This window comes from Pelobates fuscus, chromosome 5 (genome assembly GCF_036172605.1).
Source record: "Pelobates fuscus isolate aPelFus1 chromosome 5, aPelFus1.pri, whole genome shotgun sequence".
Lineage (NCBI taxonomy): Eukaryota > Metazoa > Chordata > Amphibia > Anura > Pelobatidae > Pelobates > Pelobates fuscus.
In genome coordinates this window covers 65,354,963-65,373,068 of record NC_086321.1, presented here as the reverse complement: position 1 = coordinate 65,373,068, position 18,106 = coordinate 65,354,963, and positions in this window count along the sequence as shown.

Genomic DNA, 18,106 nt, shown 5'->3' with positions numbered 1-18,106 from the left:
CCGCAGGATCCTCCATAGATAAAGCCAATTTCCTGCAGCCACTACTGGTGATGGTTGGGGGAATGACACTTCTAGATGGCAGGAGGTCCACCCCATAGGCGTGCGCAGCCTATTGTATAAGGGTGTGCACCCTAAAGCACAAACACACACGCCGCGTATATATATATAAATATATAGATATATATATATATATATACACACACACATACACATACACACACATATACTGCTGTGTGTGTGTGTGAAGGCGCTGTGTGTGTGTGGGCGCTGTGTGTGTAAGGGCGCTGTATGTGTAAGGGTGCTGTATGTGTGTGTAAGGGTGCTGTTAGTGTGTATATGTGATGTTGATGTGTGTGTGTGAGGGTGCTGTTAGTGTGTGTGTGTGTGCAGGGCCGGCCTTAGGGGTGTGCGAGCTGTGCGGCCGCACAGGGCGCCATGGAGCAGGGGGCGCCGTGGATTTAAAAAAAAAAAATTTTTTTTTTTTTTTTTTTTTTTTTAAATTTGCAGCGGGGGCGGAGCTTACCGTGCGGCGGGGGCGGAGCTAAAAGCGCCGGAAAACTGCTGCAGGGGAAGCAGGAAGGAGTCCCTGCTTCCCCACCAAACAGTCACCAGGAGCTGCACTGCCTCCACAATGAACTCCACAGGTAACTGTGGGATTGTCAGGTGAGTGTGACTCTCTGCCTGTGTTATTGTCTGTGTGTGTATGACTGTCTGCCTGTGTATGTCTGTGTGTATGACTGTCTGCCTGTGTGTGTGTGTCTGTGTATGACTGTCTACCTGTGTGTGTGTGTCTGTGTATGACTGTCTGCCTGTGTGTGTGTGTATGACTGTCTGCCTCTGTGTGTGTCTGTGTGTATGACTGTCTGCCTCTGTGTGTGTCTGTGTGTATTACTGTCTGTGTCTGTGTGTATGACTGACTGTCTGCCTGTGTGTGTCTGTGTGTGTGAGACTGTCTGCCTGTGTGTGTGTGTGTGTGTATATGACTGTCTGCCACTGTGTGTCTGTGTGTATGACTGTCTGCCTCTGTGTGTATGACTGTCTGCCTCTGTGTGTATGACTGTCTACCTCTGTGTGTATGGCTGTCTGCCTCTGTGTGTATGGCTGTCTGCCTCTGTGTGTATGGCTGTCTGCCTCTGTGTGTATGGCTGTCTGCCTCTGTGTGTCTGTGTGTATGACTGTCTGCGTGTTTGTCTGTGTGTATTACTGTCTGCCTCTGTGTGTGTCTGTGTGTATTACTGTCTGTGTCTGTGTGTATGACTGACTGTCTGCCTGTGTGTGTCTGTGTGTGTGTGTGTGAGACTGTCTGCCTTTGTGTGTCTGTGTGTGTGTGTATGACTGTCTGCCTGTGTGTGTGTGTGGATGTCTTCCTGTGTGTGTGTATGGCCGTCTGACTCTGTGTGTGTGTGTGTGTGTGTGTCACATACAACCAATACACGCATATCACACACTGTTAATACACCCATTACAAATATCACACATAGCATACATATCACACACAGTCATCACACCTACTATCACATACACAGACAACACAAACATTACAGCATACATGGATGGACGGGGGGGGGGCGCTGTGAAGATTTTTCGCACAGGGCGTCAAAATGCCTAAGGCCGGCCCTGTGTGTGTGTGTGTGTAAGGGTGATGTGTTTGTGAGGGTGCTGTTAGTGTGTATGTGTAAGGATGCTGTGTGTGTGCTGTATGTGTGAGGGTGCTGTGTGTGTAGATGCTCAGATCTCGCGAAAGGAACCCTGGCGGAGCTGCTGGCAAGAGCTCCCCGGGTCCTCTCCTGCCTCCCTCACTGCCCGTGGGTCGGTGGGAAGGGAGGCTTAGAGCAGAGCCGGCGCTCGGATCCTGAGATCTCCCCTGCTGATCTCAATACATAGGCGTGCCCTGGATCCATCCTACTATTCAGCCTAAAAGGGACATCAGGACAGCTTCCTGTTGCTTCCCTGCAGGCTGAGAAGTATAAATACTTTCTTTTCTGAAAAAAAATAGTTTTTACACTGCTGTCTAAGACCACCTCTACTGACTGCCATTCTGACAGCCACTACAGCAGGGGTGCCTAAAAGATAGATCCCCAGATGTTTTAAAGCTACAGCTTCCATGATGCTTTGCCATTCTAAAGGTATTCCAAAAGCATACAAAGCATCATAGAGTTAAAGTACTACAACATCTAGAGATCTACCTTTTGGGCACCCCTGCACTAAGGGACCTTCTGGACAAGGTCCTGCAAAGATTACAGTACCGGCGTTCAGTATCACCATGCTATGCTAATCACACTAATCTCCCAATGCTCTCATATGGAAATAAATTGGATTGGCTGATCCTGGCACAGGGAAGAAGAAAGGTGAGTATTTATTATGTATTTCTTTGGAGAGGGGGTAGTCATCAAACTGTTTATTACAACACTATAGCGTTAGGAATGTTTGCATTCCTAATGCTATAGTGATCCTTTAAAATAATATGTGATCACTGAGAAGAAGGTTCTAAAATTCCGGTACTCATCAAGGTACTCATCATATATATCAGGTTAGGGTTAGGTTATTGGTTAGGTTAGGGTAGGGTTAGGGGTAGGTTTAGGGTTAGGGTTAGGGCTAAGGTTAGGGGTAGGATTGGGTTAGGGTTAGGGAAGGGTTAGGGTTGGTTTGGGAGCAGGGTTAGGGGTAGGGTTAAGGTAGAGTTAGGGGTAGGGTAGGGTTAAGGTTGGTTTAGGGTTAGAGTTAGGGGTAAGGTTAGGGTTAGGGGTAGGATTAGGTTAGGGGTAGGGTTAGGGTTGGTTTAGAAGCAGGGTTAGGGGTAGGGTTAGGGTAGAGTTAAGATAGGGTAGGGTTAGACATAGGGGCATGGTTAGGTTAGGGGTAGGGTTAGGGTTGGTTTAGGAGGAGGGTTAGGGTAGGGTTAAGGGTAAGATTAGGGTTGGTTTAGGAGTAGGGTTAGGGGTAGGGTTAGGGTAGGGTTAAAGGTAGGGTTAGGTATATGTTAGTGGTAGGGTAAGGTTAGGGGTAGGGTTAGGTGTAGGGTAGGGTTAGGTGTATGGTTAGGGTTAGGTTAGGAGTATGGTTAGGGTTGGGTTAGGAGTAGGGTTAGGGTTGGTTTAGGGTTAGGGTAGTGTTAGGGGTAAGGTTAGGGTTAGGTTATAGGTAGGGTTAGGGTAGGATTAAGGGTAGGGTTAGGGATAGGTTAGGGGTAGGGGTAGGGTTGGGGTAGGAGTAGGGTTAGGGTTAGGATTGAGATAGGAGAAGGGGTAGGTTAGGGTTAGGGATAGAGGTACCCCTAGCCCAACCCTAACCCTACCCCTAACCCTACTCCTACCCTGACCCTAACCCTACTCATAACCCTAACCCTACTCCTAACCCAACCCTACCCCAACCCCAATGTCCGAAATTCTGCCGAATTTCCATTTGGGCCGAACCGAATTGCACATGTCTAGAAATCAGATAGTATATGAAACAAAGCAGTCCCTACATTTTCCCATGTATATCTTCTGATTGCTTTGGAAAATTCTTACACAGACAAAATTTGTTTTTCTTAACCCCTTAAGGACCAAACTTCTGGAATAAAAGGGAATCATGACATGTCACACATGTCATGTGTCCTTAAGGGGTTAAAAACACAAAAGTAATGCACAATCTTTATGAGTTTCCATAGATATATTTTTAGGACTTGACCCTATAACTCTTGTTCTGGCCTTGGGCCAGTTAATCCTAAATATAATTAAGTCTATTCATAAAAAAAAGCATATTCTAACAATTTTGAACCAGTTTACAAAAATAGGCTAAAACAATGGAGTTGAATAAAAAATATCCAACTTAGCTGAACTATATATTGTCCCAATCAAATTAATGCCTGGATGTTGCAAGTTCGTCATATCAGAAAGAAAGATGTAGTGATGGCCTTCTATATGTAGTGGATTTTTACAGCACTTTAAATCTACTTAAGAGATCACCTTTTACATATCTGGGTGTACTAGGTGTCATTCTAAAGTTTATCACTAGAGGGCAGTGTTAATTTAAAAGAAAACAAGTATGTGTGTCATTTCTAAGAAATGAGGAGAAATTACAGGAACAGCTATATCTTTTAAAATAGATAAGATTTGCATTGATTGCGCAAAAATAAAACATTTCCACATGCCAGATGACAAAAAAATATGTGTTTTATACGCTTATCAGCCACAACATTAAAACCACTGACAAGTAACGTGAATAACATTGATTGTATTTTTGCAATGGTACTTGTCAATGGGTTGGACATATTAGGCAGCAAGAGAACAGTCAGTTCTTGAATTTCATTTGATAAAAGTAAGAAAAATGGGCTGGCAAAAAGATATGAGTGACTTCAACAAGGGCCAAACAGATAACAGGGTCAGAACATCTACAAAACTGTAAGTTTTGAGTTGTGTTCCCGGTATGCAGTGGCATGATGACCCCTGTCCACCACCCAAAGCATTTTCAATGGGGGCATAAGCTTTAGAAGTGGGCCATAGAGCAATGGAAGAATTTTACCTGGTCTCATGCATCACATTTTCTTTTAAATCAGGTGGATGGCCCAGTGCGTGTCCATTGTTTAGCTGGGGAAGAGATGGCAGGCTGGCGTAGGCAGTGTTCAGCTGGGAAACCTTGGGACCTGGCATTCATGTGGATGTTACTTTGACACATACCACCTACCTAGAGATTGTTGCACACCAAATACACCCCTTAATATTAATGGCTCCCTGATGGCAGTGGCCTCTTTCAGTAGGATAATCTCCCTGCCCCACTAATAAAATAGCTCAAAAATGGTTTGAGGAACATGAAAAAGAGTTCAAGGTGTTGCCTTGGCCTCCAAATTCCCCATATATCAGTATGATTGAGCATCTGTGGTATGTGCTGGAACAGCATATCTGATCCATGGACTTAAAGGATCTGCTGCTAATGTCTTGGTGCCAGATACCAGAGGACAAATTCAGAGATCTTGTGGAGTCCATGCTTCAACGTATCAGAGCTGTGTTAACAGAAGGAATAGGACCTAAATGATATTCCGTCTCACATTTGAGTTTGGCCTATAAGATTGACTTACAGTCCTATAAATGTTAATCAGACTGTGTGATTTATTTGATTAAATTTCCTTGTAGCAAGGTGCATGTGGAACAAACCATGAGACATCTGACCACACGTAAAAGTGCTATTAGGAACCAACTTTCTACTTTGTCTGTAGCTAGACATTTCAATGTGATGGGTCATCGGGTATCACAATTGCATTTCTGGGGAATTGAACATGTTAAAAATTTATCCAGGGGTGGTGATAGATCGAAAATAAGATATGTACTGGATGTACAAATTGAATACTTTATATCCGATTGGTATGAATGAAGAGAAGGACTTTACCTGTTTCAGATAAACCGCCATTGTATCCATTAGATATTTATGTCTAGATGTTTTGTTCTTATTTTAATTATGTTAGTTACAATATTCAAGTGCTGTGTGAAAAGGGGATTGACAAGGTGGGTTGGGGATTTAAGCGGTCGACTTAAAAGCAGTCTACTGAGAACAAATGGAAGAGACCCTTAATATATTCCATTTCATGCTATGTTTTACTTTTTATTTTCTATTCACTTTTCTCTTATCCTTACACTTATGGGTTGGCTAAATGCCACCCCTGGCCCCAGTGATCTATTGACATAATTCAGTATTCTTTTTCTTTTTTAGTTAATGTCCTCACATCTATGGGATTTCTATGTCATATATGCATTTGGACTCCCCCAAGATCCGAGTTGTGGGATCTGGGGGAGTTTATGTTTATTCCTTTTTGCTTAATCGTTTAGGAGTTTATGTTTTTGGAGTTTATGTTTATTCCTTTTGGCTGCATCTTATATGTTATACCAATAATGTTTTATGGGAGAAAACAAAGAGAAGAGTCAGCGCTAGGCTGCCACAGAAAGATATTATACACAGTACACAGCTGCACACCTCAAGGATAAAGGGGAATCCACTCTAATCCCCTAACAGTAAATAAAATACAAAATAACACAAAACAGAAAAAGGGTGAGCTTCAAAACAAATGATAAAAATATTAATAATAGTCCAAATGACTTATCATAGATCCAGAATGATGCAGTCCACGCTTATAGGGAGGACTCTTGAAATATAATAAAATGAAATAAGTCTTCACGGATATGTACTTTAGATTTGGTGAAGCATATGAGGAAAGAAAGCAAAAACAGGACTCCAATGGTACAGTGTGTAGACAGAATAAAATAATAGAATAGTGGTAATCAGTATTACTCACACTTTGCAGAGCTAAAATCCAGCTCTGGTATTTGATGCGTGAAGTGGAATAATCCCCACTCGAGGATATGTGAAGTGGCGCTGGTTGGCAGGTATATGAGACGAATCAGTAGTCCAGTATTGGTGCAATCCAGCCCAAGAATAAGAAGAGTAAAATATAGTACCCTTTTTCTGTTTTGTGTTATTTTGTATTTCAATAATGTTTTATACATGTATGTGATTCCAGTGTAATAATACATTCATTTGCATTGTGAGATCTAATATTTCTTTTGACAGACCATGCTTAGGTTGGTAGTACAACTTTCAATGTGGTTCCGTGGAGCGATCGATATTAAAAGTCACCTGAACTACTTTAACTTACTGAAGCAGTTTTGGTGTATAGAACATGCCCCTGCAGCCGCACTGCTCAATCCTCTGCCATTTAGGAGTTAAATCCCTTTGTTTATGAACCCTAGTCACACCTCCCTGCATGTGACTTGCACAGCCTTCCATAAACACTTCCTGTAAAGAGGCTTTCTTTATTGCAAGTTCTGTTTAATTAAGATGTTCTTATCCCCTGCTATGTTAATAGCTGGCTAGACCCTGCAAGAGCCTCCTGTATGTGATTAAAGTTCAATTTAGAGATTGAGATACAATTATTTAAGGTAAATTACATCTGTTTGAAAGTGAAACCAGTTTTTATTTTCATGCAGGTTCTGTCAATCATAGCCAGGGGAGGTGTGGCTAGGGCTGCATAAACAGAAACAAAGTGATTTAACTCCTAAATGACAGTGAATTGAGCAGTGAAATTGCAGGGGAATGATCTATACACTAAAACTGCTTTATTTAGCTAAAGTAATTTAGGTGACTATAGTGTTCCTTTAAATTGTTAATCGTTAAATAGGAAGGCATCTTCACTTTTTAGGGCCTCCAATAGCACAATTTGGATGGCCCTGAACTTTTTGTTCGCTCAATAGACCTGTTGCTTTTGTGGGCAGTAGACGCTGTGATGTCATGCGTTACACTTGTAAATTGGTGACGCCAGACGTCGCATACAGAAGTTGGCTGACGGAATATGAGACGCTGATGGGGTTGAGCCTAATGATCCTCCTTTGCTCCTCCACACAACTGTTTTTAGTTTATAATCACTTATAGGCATTACATGAGGTAAATAAATAGGAACAAGCACAAGTAGTTTTGAGATCCCCCTTGAGGAAGGCTGTGTGCCGAAACATCAGGCTTTGTATTCTACTTCTCTGGGTTAGAATACCTGATGATATCATACACTTATTTATGGGTTTATACTGTGAGCACTTTATACTGAATTTATGTGGTTAGGTGTATGGTATATAGTTTTTTTCATATTTGCACCTTAGTGTTATGTATTTTTCTACTTCATCATAAAATAAAAATCTTTATGTGCAATATTCATTGGTGTGCTTTGGGTTTATTGTCTATGATTCATGGAAATGGTGGGGTTGCAGGTTTTTCTCATTAAGCATCCAGCACTTTAATAACTGCATGGTTACCTAAAATTAACACACACCAGTTAGTTATAGTGCTTACTATATTATTGTTTGCAAAAAGCAGTTTCTCCCAAAGCAGGTCCATCTTTTGGGTTCATCTTCTCTGCTCTCTTTTTAACATACTCTTCCTTCTTGTAATGATAGGATATTCAGCCATGTCCTGGCTTTCTGAACCAGGTTGCCTTTCAGGTTAAGTTGTCAAGGGGGAGGGAAATAAACTTACAGTATGCACCTATAAAGAATGTGTTGCTGCCTTTAATGTGTGTTTGATGTGGGGACACTCTTTTCTTACAACCTATCACTGGAATAAAAACGATGCTATGCCGTTTGGTCAACCATGGTACCTGTGTGCTTCATGCCCTTAGTCCAGGACTGGTGTGTGCTCATTCCATCCCCCGTTGTTTCATCCTCCATAAGGGAAGGCTGTCCTTGTGTGCTAGAACACTCTCACAGCTAAGACATGCTAAGACACAGCTAGGATGCTCTCAGTCTGGACCTACGAGGCTCACATTTACCGTGACTTTACTCTGGGAGACAAAGGTGTTGCCTAAATGTTTTTTGATTCAACTTTTGCTGCCCTTAATTCCACTCATCACTCAGAATAACCTTGACGATAGTAGCCATCGAGTGCAGAGCCCTATTGCTATGAAGCATTTACCTACTATCCTCTAACAAAAGTAAGGTCATGGATTAATACATTGATCGTGCTCTTAAAATCGGCTTTAGAAGATTCGGTTTACCTTCAATAAGAGCGTTTTCTTTTTTTTTTCATGGTCAATAAAAGAAGGGCATCTCACGCCATGTATCAACTACAGGGACTCTGATGCATCAAGAACACCTACCCCATTCCCGTAATTACGGTATTGTGTGTGATGTGTTTTTACTATATTAGACCGGAAAGAGACAACAATCTGAACCATATCATAAAAGTTGGATTCAAATGTGGCCTTTAACACCCATTCCGTCACACTGCAAACACACTGTTATGCCTTCTGTCTCACGCAATGGTATGGCTGTCTTCCAGGAATTTCTCAAGTATGTAACTTGAGACTACCTGGATTCCCGTGTTACTGTCTAGCAAATGTTTAATCTCACATGACATGTATGCGTAAGGTACATGTTGGAAAACAAATATGAGAGAATGGCCTCTTCTGGTACTGGAGGAGTACATTTTCCACGTATCTCAGATCAGCTACTGGGGTCCACAAAGTTGTTACTGACAGCCTTAATGTTTGATTGGATCTACAAATTACTGTAAGTGATACATTTGTTAGAAATATTTCTACCATTTATAGCTCCTATCACACATATGGTAAAGAAATGAGACTTCCTTTACATCTGTTCCTGCTCTTACTCACTTGGATCCTGGCACACCTTTTGTTAGGATGAAATAGTCATTATGTAACAGTCCCTATCTATGCTTTCTTTCACATCCAGTTATTTATGTTTATATTGAGGATTTAGTTGTTGATCCCCATTAAACATTTCTTCAGGTAATATCTGATGTCAGAGGGAAACCCCCATCAACCATAAAGTCACTGCTTAAATCTGCTGTGCAGAGAATTATTGACCAATAGGAAGAGCTTCTATGTACGTAAATGTAAAAGGTTATTTGCATCATTTGACATAAAAGTGTGAAAAACATGTTATTCAACTGAAAAACCTGTGATCTCATCCTGCAGGTCAGGTTTCACATAGCATGCCACAGGGTTCATTTTACTCTGTAAATTATTCAAGGGACTCCCGTTTACACTATGTCAGCAGCAAATAGCACTCAAGCTCCCTTGCCAGGTATTACACCTGTAATAACAATGCAACTGGTTGGTCCATAATAATGTCATCTCTGCACCAGCCGGGATACACCTACAACCTCCCCTGTCATCAACAAACACTGAAAGTGAAAAGACACTACAATAGATTTATAAAGCTGCTGAAATCAGAGAAGTGGTGAAAAGTTGTGAAAGTGAAGTAATCACAGAAGCAGTGCACCTGCTGATTCCTTTAGTTTCCATGGTGATAGCTCACCTCTGCACTACTATTCTAATAACTAAAAAGTTCATGAAAGCGACAAGGCCCTGTGTGCTTTACATTTCCCATGGGGCCCAATGTGAGCACTGTTTATGTCTGACCAGGAGCCCAGTAAGGGCACGCAGCCCTATAACAATGAAACTGGGCCCGTGTCTGACCAGCAACGCAGTCGTGGTGCTGGGAGAAAGTTAGTAATGGTAACTACAAAATGCATCCAGGTTGCTTGGCATGTGGCGTGTGTGTGTGTCTCTCTCTCTCTCCTCTTTTCCACTCCTGTGTACTTTCAGCACTTTATTTCATAATTATTTTTGGTTCTATTTATCTGGCATTGTTTTAATGTTTTCAATAAATTTTTAATTGGTTAACCTCTTACGGACAAAGGCAGTTGTCAACGTTCTTAACCAAAACAAAACATTAGGTGCACCCACACTTATATATTATCATGGTCAGGACAAATACGGGTTTAATTTCTTATCAAATTATTATATATGAAACATAATTTTAAGGAACATTTAGAGGCCCCTTCAGATCACAGTAAAAAGATGATTTTACTTACCTTTTCTCCCACACCACGCCAGTCTTGTCATGACTAGCCCCGCCTCCATGACTGAGATTATCAATCTTGATAGGAAAGCTTTGGGAAGTTTTTGTGCATGCATGGAAAAATGCTGCCGAGCTGCGCCGCCGCCAATCAGCATCTTCTCATAGAGAAGCGTTTAATCGATGCAACGATTTACATTGCAGGACTAAGTGGGACAGGGACACTGCACCCAGAACACTTCAATAAGCTGAAGTGGTCTGGGTGTCTATAGTTTCCATTTAAGTGTGAGAAATTAAGACCTTTTGTGATTTTCCAAGTTAGCATGGTTTTTACTACTATAAACATACTTATTTGTATTCTGTGATGTCCCACAAATACAATGATGCCCCCAAATACAAATTTACAAATACAAATTTTTGAGTTCCATTTTTACAGGAAATTTCATATGCAAGATAAGTGTTAGCACAATAAAGACTAAAAACAAAATGCCACATTTAGTAATTATACTTGTGTCTTTTTTTCACACACATAAATTCCTTTTTGAAAGGAAATTTCACAATGGGTTAGTGCAATAAAGACTAAATAGTTTTTAACTAACATTGTCTCCCTAATATAGAAGGGCCCCATGTACTGGTTTTGCACGTTTTTTTTAGGAGACTTCACAGGGCCAATATTAGATGCCCTTTTCAACAAGGAACATTGACAAATTGATTTTCTGGACACAAATTTCATTTTCCCAGGAAATGTCATAATTCAGAAAAGTGTTAGAGCAATAAAGCCCAAAAAACCAATTAGGCCAAGGTCAGGAAATCCAGAAATCAGAGCCAACAAGTCAGTGTGGAACCTGCCTTTACAAAAATCTACATATAGATCGGTTTGTTCTCGTCTCCTTTCTACTAGCGTCCATTACTCACTTGTTTTTAAGCTTTTTCCAATGTGTGCGGGAGGTCGTTCCATAATTGCGGTGCTCTGTAGGAAAAGGAGGATCGTCCGCTTTCTTTTTGTATTGAGGTAGACTAAATATTGTGCTGGTACTGGATTGGAGGTTATAGGAGGTGGAATCAGCCAGGGAGAGCATTCTGCTCAAGTAGGGTGGGAGCTTCCCAGAAAAGCTCTTAAACACAAGGCTGGAAAAATGAAGGGTGCATCTGGATTCCGGAGACAGCCAGTTTAGCATGTCACAATGGTGGGTCCTGTAATTACATTGTAGCACAAATCGGCAGAACGAGTTATACAATGTATTACGTTTATTAAGGTGGGTTTGCGGTGCAGGTGCATATACTACATCCCCATAATCAGTGATTGGCTTCAGCATTTGCGGTACAATCTTTTCCTTTACTGTAGGGATTAGGTAGGATTTGTTTCTGTACAGGGCACCTAGTTTTGGATAAAGATTATTCTATGTAAAGGCCAAAATAGAGATTGGGGTCTAATAACATATACACGTATTTGAAAGAGTGAACTGCGGTAAGTGTGCTATTTGATTTTGTTTTGATAAATAGATGGGAATTTTGTAATGTGTGCAATTTAGGTGCTGTTCCAAAGATCATTGTGACAGTTTTGTCAGTGTTTATGAAGAGTTTGTAAACTGGTCTTGGAGCACAGCTTCAAGCTGTGGTAGATTGGATTTGCTCGCATAGATTACTATGTCGTCTGCGTACATGTGTAGATTTGAGGATTTACAGACATTAGGGGTCCGAGAATGAAACCTTGGGAACACCACACGTAACTGGGAGAGGTAGGGAGTTGCTGTCAGAAATGGACACATATTGTGATTGATCCGATACATATGATCAAAACCAGGTTAGCGGACTTTTAAGAGGGCAGTTGTAGTGGAGTGATTCTGACAAAAACCAGACTTATCAGGGGTCAGATAGTTAGATTGTAGGTAATACTTACATAGTTGTGTATGTTTGCATTTTTCTAAGATTTTTGACAATATTGGGAGCAATGATATTGGGCGATAGTTAGAAACCAAAGTAGTGTCACCACTTTTATGGATAGGCAGTACTCTCGCAGTCTTCCAATTTTGGGTATATATACAGACACGAAGGATTCGTTAATTAGGGTTGTGACATGTGTAGCAATTGTCGGCGCACTGAGCTTCAACAGCATTGCTGGGATTTGATCAGGTCCAGACTGGTTTTTCATTTTTAGATTATTAGGGTGTTTCTTAATGACACTAATAGGTACAGGTCTAAAATTAAACTTCTCCATATTGGGTCTTTGCAAATTTAGTGGGACCTGATCCACATTTGTAGTTCCATTTGAGTGTAATTTATTAGCTTGGCAATCAGGATGGTGGAGCATTCGACAAAAAAAAAATGTTTAAGGCATTTGCTACATCTAAGGGAAGTTGCAGGGTTTGGTTCTCCACTTGGACAGTGGAGGGTTGGGAGTGGATTGGGGGAGTTTGTAATTTATTTATGAGTTTCCAAAGGTTTGTAGGGTTTGAAATGTTATTGTTCAGATTTTCACAGAAATATTGGGCCTTGGCCAATTTTGTTTGTTTTGTGCATATATTTTGCCATTGTCTATGTGCACAGTGATCATTCATAGAGCCAGTACGCTTGAACTTTGACCACAATGAATCCCGAACTGGTACATTTGAATGAGGTCAGCTGTGATCCAATTCATATGTGCCCCTTTTACTCTCAACCTTACGCAGCGGGACATGCAAATTCCAAATTTGCAGGAGTTTGGACTGAAAGAATTTAACTGCACAGTCTAGAACTGGAATTAGGTTTAAACTGTGCCATAGGAGATTTATATTAAATATGTATGTTTAAAGAATCAGAATCAAACTTATATTTAATTAATTAATACTGCTGGGGCATGAACCTGGACAGCTCCCTTTAATCCAGCCCTGCTCAGGGATTTGTGGATGATTTCGTAAGGAACTCAGTGAGAGCTCTGATGTGTGGTGGTGTGTGAATGGGTAGATTGGGGTAATTAACTTAGGGGTCGATTTAATATTATTCGAAAAAACAAGTAATGTTTGCACCAATATTGTCCGCCAATGCCACTACCTTAGAACTGGGAAACTACCAGTGACGTCTGACCACCTTACCTGTAAGTGATATATATTGGAAAGTACTGCAGAATATATTGGTGCTATAAATGCTTATAATAGTAATTCTCACAGTTGTGCATGTATAGTTGGATGCTATGGATGTTTTTATTGTTGCTAATGATGTATTAATTGTAGTTTAGAAACTAGCAAAAATAAAATGTTGCCATTCACATACATTGCCTCTGCCATGGTTTGTACCAAATGGGTTTTAATGACTGAGCATGGTAGGCGTATGGGAAGGAATCTGTACAGAAATTGCTACCCATTAGCTCGTTTTTATTTAGAGTGTGCAGCTGTTTGTTGCTCACTGTTTAGTAGACATGCCCTCACTGTTTTGTAGACACGCTTTGATTGTTTAGTAGATATGTCCCCACTGTTTAGTAGACATGCCCACACTGTTTTGTAGACACGCTTTGATTGTTTAGTAGATATGTCCCCACTGTTTAGTAGACATGCCCTCACTGTTTTGTAGACACGCTTTGATTGTTTAGTAGATATGTCCCCACTGTTTAGTAGACATGCCCTCACTGTTTTGTAGACACGCTTTGATTGTTTAGTAGATATGTCCCCACTGTTTAGTAGACATGCCCTCACTGTTCAGTGGGGTTTTCATATTTTTATTCATGGAAACACATTAATCAACAGCTTTTTGCTGTCAAATTTGAAAAGGCCATTTCATGGGTTATACGTTTATTTATTTATTAATAAAATATTTTACCAAGAAGCTTGCATTGAGATTTCTCTTGATAAATTATATTAAATATTAATATTTCGCTTGATAAATCATATTAAGTCATTGAATTCGATATTTTCATTGGAAATTATACAAATGATTTCGGAAAGTTTTCAAAATTACCCCAAAGTCAAAGTCACTGGAACCAAAAAGAAGTAACTGTATATCTGGTGGGCAATCACAGAGAGGAGGCAGGAAGGAAAAGTCGTTTTTTAAAACCACCATATGGTGACGGACTCATTTAGTCATTACCAAAGAATCCTAGTGTCTGCAACAAAGGAAAGTAATGATGATGAAATGTACTACTAGAGTCATTGTAGTAGAACAATGATTGGAAAATGTCATCTTTTGGAGAAGTTAGCTATATCAGAATACTGCATTCCTATTTCAATATCTATAAAACTAAATCTTAAAGTACATCCAACCTTTCTGTTTTATTCTTGATATGATTTAGCGTCATGATTTATAAAAAAAATATTATTTAATAAGTGAAACCAAACTTGAACTTGCTGCTTGATCATATGATATAAAGAAGAGGAAAAGGGTTAGCGCTAAAATCAGAACAAGGCAGCAACTTTAAGCCCGTAAGGACCAAACTTCTGGAATAAAAGGGAATCATGACATGTCACACATGTCATGTGTCCTTAAGGGGTTAAAAGGGAATCCCTCAAAACCCTTAAAACACAATGAAATAAAAAAAATTGGCGCAGCTTTTATTTTTTATTTTGATCATATGATATGTTATAACAAATAGGACCAGATCTTCTTATCAGAGCTGTGAGCTATGGACAGTATTGTCTGCCACTCACTTGCCACGCGTTAAAGACAGCCCTAGTAACCAGACAAGTTGGACGCATAGGAACAGAGGGATTGAGGGCCCTGCTCAATGAGCTTACATGCTAGAGGGAGTGGGGTGTAGTGACACAAAAGGTAAGGGTAGGAGTAGAAAAGTATATACACATTCCCTGATACATACAAATACACACAATCAGACACACATGCTTCCAGACATACACACACACAGAAGTAGAAACATACACATGCAAACACAAATATATGAATATACATATTGCTATCAGACACCATCCCATATGCCAAGGATGGATTACCTAATGTCTAGGTCAGGGGAATGTGTTGTAAAAGCTTGATGGCTCTCCTTGCTCTAACAGGCAACATCTTTTGACCAATTTGATTGTGGACTGGTAAGTGACCTGCTCATACAGATCTTCAATCCCCAACTAGACCACAAAGTGATTCAGTGACCATGAGACACCCCTGAGTACACCTTCACATATTTATATAACCATGTTCCATTCACTAGTAAGTGTAGCCCACATTAGGCCACTAAATAACAATGAAGACCACCACAACACATAGAGGACACCACAAATCAGTTGGAGACACATCAAAATAGTGGGTATGGGCAAAATATTTGGTTCGGGTCAGCACTTCCGAAATTCGTGACTTCGGCAATTCAGGACTTCGGCAATTCGGCACTTAGGGTTAGGAGTAGGGGTCGGGATAGGGTTAGGGGTAGGATTAGTGGAAGCATCTGTATGTCTGAATTGCCAAAATTCGGACGGAAACGAATTGTACACGTCTAGTGGGTATAATCTAAAAATGTGGGACTACATGACAGGGAGGCAGCTGTAAGAAAAGGTTGGCCATGACAAGACCAAGTGAGTCAAAACTTATTTATTTATAAATATTTTACCAGAAGGGATACATTGAGATTTCTCTTGTTTTCAAGTATGTCCTGGGTCCACAAAACATTGCATTGATACAATAGGGTACAATATAAAAAGAAAAAATACAATATACAAACAATATATATATATATATACACATACACACATATATAAATTTAACACATAATAGGTAATAAATATAGTCAACCATGACAGGTGCATTCTGTATTAAGGTATATTGCCATAAATAAGATTTAACCCCTTAAGGACCAAACTTCTGGAATAAAAGGGAATCATGACACGTCACACATGTCATGTGTCCTCAAGGTGTTAAAGAAATAATAGACACCATAAAACAATACAGTTGGTAACAGGCAATATTGTATTTAAAAAAGCAACAACAAAGAAATCCATAATAATTTTGTCATATTTAAACTATTCTAACAAGCTCTGTTACTCCAGTGGTATTAAAAACATTCACCCTACATGAACAAGGATGACCTCAGGAAATCTATTCCCAACAACTGAGTCAATGTCATTCTGTCATTGGAATTAAAAGAATACATGTCCTAATGCAATGGTATAGCCCAAAGCTGGGAACCAGTTACACGAAAACAAGGCAAAAAGGTATGTGCCCCTTGCATATTTAACCCCAAATAGGACAATGGAGTTAATTTGTGACAAATTGGATATTTCTAGTCCATAATCACACCATTAATATAAAATTGCCAATCGCTATATTTCTTGTTAAAATCCAAAATAATCAAAAACATTTATAAAATAATATGCATATGAAGGTGTGATGATTAGCGTTGAACCAAAAAAATCTAACCTGCACACTATACTGGGTAACATTTATTGGTTTTGTTTTGTTCATAAGTTGACGCTGAATGCTATAGATATTGTTGCCATCCAACAGTAGTGCAAGTTTATGAGAAAGGATTTTTTTTTTATCAGTTTATATCTTCTAATAAGGACATCAATATAAGGAGGTGGTGGTTGAAACATCTTTCTCACTCAATACAGCACTTGATCAAGCAGTACAACATTCTTGATACTTATACAATACTACCCTGAAAAAAGGAGAGATTTATAAACAGGTAACTAGATTCAACAGCAAGAAATATGTCAAGTCATATGTATATATTATCTAGAATGGTGGTTAGAAAGTTGGATTTTAGTGTAACTTGTACGGTATTAATGTATTATTTCCACATTACCATACTGCGATGAAATATCAATTTGAAAATCAGGTGATTTCTGATTAAAACGATGTATTATTTGCTTTTGCGATTACCTGATTTAAAATCCAACACAATTTTCTTAGACTATAGTTGCTAAATTGTCCACATAGTTTCACACTGCTTTTTACACATAGCTATACACAATATTAAATAGGAAGCAGTGACTCCAGCATTCTCCGGTTAAGTTCTGTATTAACAAGGCCAACGGCATACTGCTGCTGAATATAGCGTGTTAATGACTGACATCCTAGAGGCAGGGTCACCGAACTTGTTACTCCCACTTTAGTTTAGAGCAAGCTTGCAAGAAGACCATCAAAGTAACATTAGAACACCTGCCAAATTAAGCAAACCCCACGCCTGTTGTGCAAATAAGTGGGAGATTTCTGCATTAACAGTGCATTCAGCCAAGCTCTTAGTACGGCAGCTTATTATACAGAATGGACTGCCTTGCCTTGCACAGAATATTTATATTGCAAGATAAGTACATATAATCCAAGGCTGTTACATACATTAATTCTTTGCCTTAGATGCATGATACAAGTGAAATGTCTAACCTCTCTTCTTATTTGCCACAATATCATTTACAAAGGAGGATGGGAGGAAAATAACTGTAGGTCCAATCACCATGTTTCTACAGAAAGTAATGTTCAAAATGTGCTAAAAAAGAAAAAAAAATCTTACACTTTCAATGGAACAAAAAAATAATAAAAATGGAGACATGGCTTCAAAGGCAGCCACTATGACCATCTAGAATTCCTGGATTCTGCTACCCGAGTATATTATATGGACTCTGGAAATTAGACTTCCTGGATTCTGGTACCCGAGTATATGGACTCTGGAAGTTGTTATTGCCATTTATATAGCACCAACAGATTCCGTAACACTCTACAATATTATAAGAGAGGGGATTTAACTATAAATAGGACAATTACAAAAAAACTTACAGGAACGTAAGCTTGAGGGTGTAAAACACAGTAAGATATATAGCATTCAAACAATGTGGAGTGAAGCAGAGCTGGAGGAGAGAATA